This window comes from Pinus tabuliformis, chromosome 1_2 (assembly GCF_031772625.1).
Source record: "Pinus tabuliformis cultivar Carrire ecotype Pingquan chromosome 1_2, CPIR1, whole genome shotgun sequence".
Taxonomy (NCBI): Eukaryota; Viridiplantae; Streptophyta; class Pinopsida; order Pinales; family Pinaceae; genus Pinus; species Pinus tabuliformis.
This window is the reverse complement of record NC_142298.1, coordinates 34,333,139-34,340,223: the sequence shown is the minus strand read 5'-3', so window position 1 is coordinate 34,340,223 and position 7,085 is coordinate 34,333,139.

Sequence of the window (7,085 nt, the reverse complement as noted above, 5' to 3'; positions counted from 1 at the left end):
AGACGTTAATTCATATATTGTTTCAAGGATGATGTTATCTCTGTTTTATGTATAATGGATATATGTGTATGTGATCAAATGCACCCGATTGATACTCCCTCGACCCCATGCTGAACCCTTCTCCCTTTTGGTCGCGGTGTGCCTTGGGTGAGACTCCTTGCCCTTTGGGGTAAGGTGAAAATGTCGGCGTTGTCCTAGACTACAGCGGACCACTGTTGGCCTCCTGTGCCCGAACCTAGGGTCTTCCCCCTAATGACTCTTTCGAGCCAACATAAAGTCATGTCACCCTCCAGAAATTCCCCAATTTGATCTCCTACTTTCTTAAGGACATATGTTGTCCACATCTGCGACAACAGAGCTGGTATTCTTACCCACACTAGGAGTGCCTCCAATTTTCCGTTGTGTGCATCAAATAGAGGACTCCACCTCTTGAGGACCGATGAAGATGCTATGCTCCAATTTTTTCCTAGCACCCACAATACATCTTGTAATGACCCCACTGGTTTTGATGATATAAATGCATGTACCTTTTATATTAGGTTGGTGAGTTGGAAGTTATTTATTGGCCTACGTTCCCATGTAGTTGCAAAGATATTGATATGTCGATTTTGGCTAAGTGGCTAGAGGAGCCATGATGTAAATATTATAAATATTGTAAATGTACATATCCTTAAATATTAATAAAATAAGGCTAGTTGCGGAGCCCACTCCATGGAAAGAGTATGGGGGACACAACTCCAAGGAAAAAGGAAATGATTGGATATTTTGGCAAAAAGTGCACATGGGACCCATGAGGGTTCTAGAAGGTGCCACATGGCAAGTTAGAACCATGCATATATAAAGAAGTGTAGTTTGGATTATGGGGGTGAATCTTGGAGGAGGTAAGTGGTGATTGGTCAGTGAGTCTTGGGGAAGGACTCTAATATTAACTAATGATCACTAAGTCTTTGGGTTGGACTCTGGACTGGATGGGGTGTAGTTATTAAGTTAACCGTGTCATATGGATGCATCCTATTTATGACGTGAGCCCTAATGTTGGCTCTATGAGTTTGGTGCTCTGAGGGTTTGTTGACCATGTTTATGGCTTGGCAACCATGGAGCTCTGGTGGGACTCGGTGTTGGTTTATGGCCATGAGGGTTCCTGGAGGCCTGGAGTAGCATGGATGTTAGGTTGGCACCTTGGCAATTAGCCTGGAGGGTGTCTGGAGCCCTAGAGCAACATGATTGTTGGGATAGCCCCTTAATCATAGAGGTACAAATATATTTCGGTTACCGTTGCCTTTGGAGTTGTCATCCTAGCTCGGGGGTGACCCAATGGTTGAGCTTATGAACCAACAGGTCTACGGCTAGGAGGATCATGGAGAGCCCACAGCTAGTCAATTCGTTAATATAGATAAGTGCCATGTTCCTTGATTTCATCCAGTGTATTATTTTTATGTGCATTTATGCATTTAAATGATAAACCCTAATTTGGGTAATTGTTGTGTTATATATTGTGTTTGTGTTGTGCCCTATAATATGTATATTAATGGACTGATTAATCTCAGTTGGGGTTCACATAATTACATGAATGCTTCTACTATGGTGCTTAATTGTTGTTATTTGTATGTGGAGAATATATGGTAAATTGTGTTGCATAATTAATTATAATTATTTGGCACGGGTTAATTATGTTGTAAATGTTTTCTACTTTTTAATGTATTTATTGCATAATATGGTTGGGTAGTGTTTCCCTGCTGGGGCCGAGGACATTACACATATTCTGCAAATTTGAAACGCAACATAAACCATCCCCACACAAGCATTGTTACTTCTGCCTCACCGGCCAGGGAATCCCTCCAAGTCTGCTTTATCCAGTCACCTATTTCCTTTGTCGTAAACTACTTCCCTTTTGCTCTCCCTACAAGTATATTTTCGGAGGCCAACATGGTTGAATCAAAATATATATCTCTCCTAAAAACAAAGTTATTTTCTTCATGCTTCTTGCAAATACCTTTTCTTTTCTTTCGTTTTGATCCAATCCTGCGATTATCCTCACATTTTGACTCATAAGCCACATCTATCAAGGTTTGTCTCCGATCGAGAACATATTGCTCGTTCGCCTCACTGAAAACTCCCACTCCGTATGGGTCAATTTCCATTACTGCACTTTGGAAATTTGTTGTCGCTCCTTATGTGCTTGTCCTATGAGCAAAGAGTCCACGTGGACCAAAACCCACAACCCCAAACTTTGGGTTGGAGTCACCTCCAATACTTTAAGTGTATATGTTGCCTTGAAATGGAACCGAAGAAAGGTCTAGCCTTCCTTCCTCAACTTCTATGTTGAAACCCCTCGACAACCCTATAACCCCAACTCTATTAGGGTTTGTAGGACTTCCATCTACAACCCCTGCACCATTTATTTTCTGAGGTCCATTGATAATTCACAAGCCACAACTTTTCACAAGATCCTCCAGATCCCCCATAAAAACAATGTCTTGGTTCTTAGAATACACTAACTCATGAGATGAGGTGATGGGTCGTTACTAGGTTCTTTGTAGCCCTTTAACGAGACTTCTTATCTTGCCCCTGTATCATTGCTTTTCCTGTTCTCTTTTTGTCTAGTTTCCCAACAACTAAACCTCCCAGTGCCAGAGAAAGATGGAAGTTAGTAATGGGAATAAGTGAAGACTTAGCTAGAGGTGCTACCCTAGCTATATTTTGTTTATTAAGCTCCAACCCCAGACTACCCAGATATCCAGGGGATCTTCAACTCACCCTTCCTCTTTTACCATTTTCCTTTAGTTACCAAAGTAGTATATAAGTTATTATAAAAAAGTAATACAATTTTATTTTTAAAAATAAAAGCTTCATAATGGTTATATCCATGTTTTTAAAAATTTCTTATCAAAAATGCACACATATTCAACGACTTTAATATCAAATATTCAACCTTCTCCGCAATCTCATCGACAAAAATTTTCACTATTTTCTATTAAACTCTTTTCATCAGACATTCAACAACTTTAACATCAAATATTCAATTTTCTCCACAACCTTCATAACCATTTTTAACAACATCTTCCATAAACTCTTTCCATCCATTAAAAACACTTATCACAAAACCCTTGGAAATCCACGTTATAATGGAATGATTTAATATGGACTTTGATTGAAGGTTCTCATCAACATTTACATATTGAATATAATACCTCATATTGGATATAATACCTTTTTGTTTAGTTGCATGAATTTTAGAAGTCCAATATTCTTTTTTAGGATGAATATGTTGCAATATTTATTGTTATCTAATTGTTGTTTGTTTAATTATGTTTGGTTATGGATTGATTTGTTTTACATTAAGCATTATATTATATTATATTATATTATATTATATTATATTATTATTTTTTTTTCATTTTTTTGAGTTTTTTTAAAACTTTGTTTTGTTATTTTAATTTATGTAATTATTATGATAATATAAAAAGTCTAATGACTAGTGACAAATTAGTTTTTATAAGAAAAAATTTATTGTAATTAGGTTTTATATTTACAGTAGGTATTCCAAGCTATAAATCAATACAAATTCATGTTTTAATTGTAGTTGGTATTCTAAACTCCAAGTTAATCTAGTACTAGATTCTTTTCACACTCTCGTACCAATTGAGATTAGTTTATAAGTCAAATTGATTACATTGCATGGCAATATTAAAAAGACTATCTTCCTTATCCAAATTCACAATTGGGTGTTGTTTGATGTATTGACATTGTGGAGACCAATACAATAACCTAGACTCATCTTAATTCTAAATCTACTAAGTACAAAGAGATCAAATAATTCAAAAAGTAAAGATATTTTTTAGTGCAAAATTTGAGGAAATGTTAGCACCTCGAGGGATCTAATCTTTCTTGATGCTTGGTAGATCCATAATTAATATGGATTTAAATTGCTTCCAATCATGAGTGATCACATGAAAAATTATAAATTATCTCTCTTTCACACGCACATATGAATTTTATATTTCAAAAAACATATAATAAGGTGAATAGTAATAAAGTAACAATGTTTAATAATGAAAAGGAAAATAGTAGGATATAATAGAGTGCATATAATGAATAATAGATTGATTGAATAATGACTAGTTTTGATCAATCTTTTTAACTTCTTTTTTTTTACCACACTTGGTAACTTAATCATTTTTAATCCTGGATGTGGGTGATAAACGAGCACAAAGAGGTGGCAATCGACTGGGTTGGCATGTGGCGTGACCACATGGCCTTCCGTAGATTGGCACAGTGGTCCAAAATTGGCATTCACTACAGCCATAAATGCACTTTACGCAGGCGCCATCTCCAACCTGTTAACCGTCACCAACCTCGGCTCTGTGCAAACATGAATCCTCGGGAGAATTTCACCTCTGCATCTGTCCATCAACCTCTGCCAGTGCAATGCCTCTGCCCTCAAGTAGCGGCAGCACCCAGCTCCCGCACAACCACCGAGAGACGCTGCCACCTCCTTTGCTGCATTGATTTCGGCCCTGGCATTCACTTTACCCAGAGTCTGGATTGCCATCTTATCTTCCCTTCAGCCCCGGCCATTACTCCCTCCGCTGAGCAATCCGCCAGTTCAATTGTGTCTCTGCACCACATTGTGCCCAATTCCGGAAGGAATTCTCATACTCTTGCAGACAGCATGCCAAGAATGCGACACCATATGCGCAGCAGCAGGGATGGGAGCCGAGGAAGCTTGAGTCACCCCCAACGTTCTCCTGCTTCGGACACCACTTCCTCCCTGGCAGAGCAGGCCCCCGGGCATTACCCAAATACTCGCAGTGGAAGAGGACGCCTCCGCTCGGTGCCCCCTGCCTCGCCTCCTAGCAGCTTCCCATCCATTTCTGCTTCGTCCCCCAGAGGCACTCCACCCCTTCCTCAGATGCAATCCCAGACTGCCCAATTCACCTTCCGCTCCACCCTAAACAGGCCCATCATCACGACAACTATATCCATTCTCTTTCACGAGGCAGAGCAGATCACTGAGGAACAGGCCACAGAGGTTGGTGGACGCACAAGTGCAATTGCAGAGCAGGGAACTATGGGTGGTGGTAGCACCAGAGTACTTGGGATACAGGACATTGCAGGTGGTGGGCGCACCACAGATGGTTGCAGCCACACCAAAGCCGAACCAGATATGGCTCAGACGAGTCTCCAAGAGGCAGGGGAGTGGAACAATGAGCAGAAAACGAGACGTGCAGGGAAGGAGGTAATGGACCAACATGCAGACGAGGTAATGGACCCTTACTACTGTTTCGTCGAGGAAGAACACCCGGCATTGCAGGCTGGCAACACGGAGACCTTGCCACAAGCAGGTGGCGAAATGGAGGAGTACAGGTGTTTCATCGTGGAGGAACACCCGCCGTCTCCGCCTTGTTCCTAGTCTGCCACGTGTCCGCCACACAGTATGCCATCTGTCTGCCACTCAGCTTGCCACGCATCCGCCACACAGTCTGCCACTCAGCATGCTACGTGTCTCAGGTTTTTTGGGACTCTGATTTCTAGTTTTTGTTTCAATGGGGTTTTAGGGAAAAAAAACTTTGGGTTTTCGGCTCTTCAGTTGGTTTTTTATCTCATTATGAAACTGATAACAAACTGGGTGCTTCGCTGGTTTCCCTTGCATGGGCAGCAAGCTAATTTTTTGAACTCCTTTCTGTTATGGACTAGTTTCCCTTCTTGGGCAGTCCAGATCTAGACTTTGCTAGTTTTTGCCATTCCTTAGGCATGGTTAAGTACAGGCTAAGGCCTCAGTGTATGGTATCTTTTTTTCCAGTAATAGAATTAGCATAACTTACAAAAAAAAAAAATAAATCATTTTTTTATATCAATCATATAAAAAAAGAAAATTAATTTTGCAACATCATAATATGTATTTTGAAGTTGGTTTGCACTAAAATATTGTTAAAATTGTTTATCTTGATAATTTACACAATCTCACTATTAATGCACTTAATTGAACTTTTTGGTATCATTTCTTCAGTCAAAACTCTTGTCATTTTAAATGTATTGTTATTAAGTTCAATGCACTATACATACTTAATTGCTCTAGATCATTTTTCACCATTTCATTAACATCAATGCTCCTTATTTTTGTGCTATATTAGTGTTGAAAACAATGCAATAACTTGATGCCTATGTATTATATAGTTATTTAAATCCATGTAATTATCTAATTACTCTAAATCAAATTTTAATGTACCTTAAGTCAAATATATATTCCATTGAAGAAATATATTTATATTTTATATGAGGAATATATATATATATATATATATATATATATATATATATATATATATGAGACTCTCAAACAACTAGGCTAAGTCATTAAAAAATATACTCATTAAGAGCTCAATATGTTATATGTGGAAATTAAAACTAGGTGATAAAGATAACAACATTTTTCCAAACCACCTAAGCTACATCAAATAACTCTTAAATAATATATATACAAAAATTTAAAGTGTGTTAATATATTTTTTTCATAATTCTCGATATAATTATATTTGCAATATTCTCAATTTTATAGTACTTTAGTTTTATTTTAAATTTATCCATATTTATGTAAATACATTTTCTTTTAATATTGTCATTTATAATTAAAAAAATTATAGTTTTTAAATAAACAAATCACTTTAATAGTGTCATTTATAATAAATTTTTTATAGTTTTTAAATAAATAAATTACTTTAGTAATGTCAAATATAATAATTTTTTTATAGTTTTTAAATAAATAAATCACAATAAAAATTGTATAGTTTTTGAATAAACATTATAATACATGCATTCCGGTCTGGAGTATGCCGTAAAACTGCTTCTGCTTGACTAAGAGCTCGTCTTCCTCGGACGTAAGGAAACAGGTTAACGGCCCTAGACCCAGAGGCATCTGGCAGGAGTGAGAGCCTGCTCCCGATTACGGACCACCAGCAGGGTTATGCCAGGTGGCGTGGTTTTCCTATTTAACAGTGATGAGTCAAACCCAGCATTCGTGGATACCAGCCAGAGATGGCTGTCCTCACTGTTGGTTTGACACCTGAGTTGATAGGTTTTACCAC